The 772-nt window shown below is 38.0% G+C and overlaps 1 non-coding gene across 1 annotated transcript; it reads right to left on the minus strand.

The window, feature by feature from the left end:
* Positions 1 to 295: 295 nt before the first annotated feature.
* LOC131217857 (small nucleolar RNA R71) lies at positions 296 to 402 on the minus strand. The gene has a single exon (XR_009157444.1). It is a non-coding gene; the product is annotated as a small nucleolar RNA R71 (small nucleolar RNA).
* Positions 403 to 772: the final 370 nt, after the last annotated feature.

Genomic DNA, 772 nt, shown 5'->3' on the forward strand with positions numbered 1-772 from the left:
TCCCTGAAAACACGGGAGAAATGGACATCAAGCTAGGAGTTATCCAACTCCTTCCTAAATTCCATGGACTTGAATCAGAAAGTCCATATTTACATTTGAAAGAGTTCGATGAGATTATAGCTACATTATATTTTCCTATTGTATCTGAGGATACAATCAGGCTGAAACTCTTTCCTTTTTCCTTAAAAGAGAAGGCTAAGACGTGGTTACATTCACTGCGTCCTATATCCATTGGTACATGGAACAACATGCAGAGGAAATTCATAAAAAATTCTTCCCACATCATAAAACGATTACCCTCAAAAAAGCAATCATGAACTTTGCCCAAAAGGAAGATGAAATATTCTTCCAATGTTGGGAAAGGTTCAAAGATTTGGTCAGTTCATGCCCACAACACAGATTTGAAACGTTGCGCATTACAAATTTCTTCTACGATAGACTGACATCTTCCATGCGCCAAATGGTCGAGACAATGTGTAATGGAGAGTTCATTAATAAAGATGTCGACGAGGTATGGGATTACGTCGATAGTCTTGCTGAAAAAACACAATCATGGGACTATTACCCAAAGTCGAACACCACGTCTAGGCCGACTCAATTAAAAGAGAAAAGTGGATTATATCTCTTGAAAGAAGAGGATGATCTCAAGTGTAAAGTGACTACGCTCATAAGGAAAGTTGAGGCCATGGAAGGAAAGAAGGATAAGGTTAATGAAATTGTTTGCGGCATCTGTGATTGCAACATTCATACAACTGAAAATTGTCTTACAATA

Source organism: Magnolia sinica, chromosome 10 (assembly GCF_029962835.1).
Source record: "Magnolia sinica isolate HGM2019 chromosome 10, MsV1, whole genome shotgun sequence".
In the NCBI taxonomy this organism is placed as follows: Eukaryota; Viridiplantae; Streptophyta; class Magnoliopsida; order Magnoliales; family Magnoliaceae; genus Magnolia; species Magnolia sinica.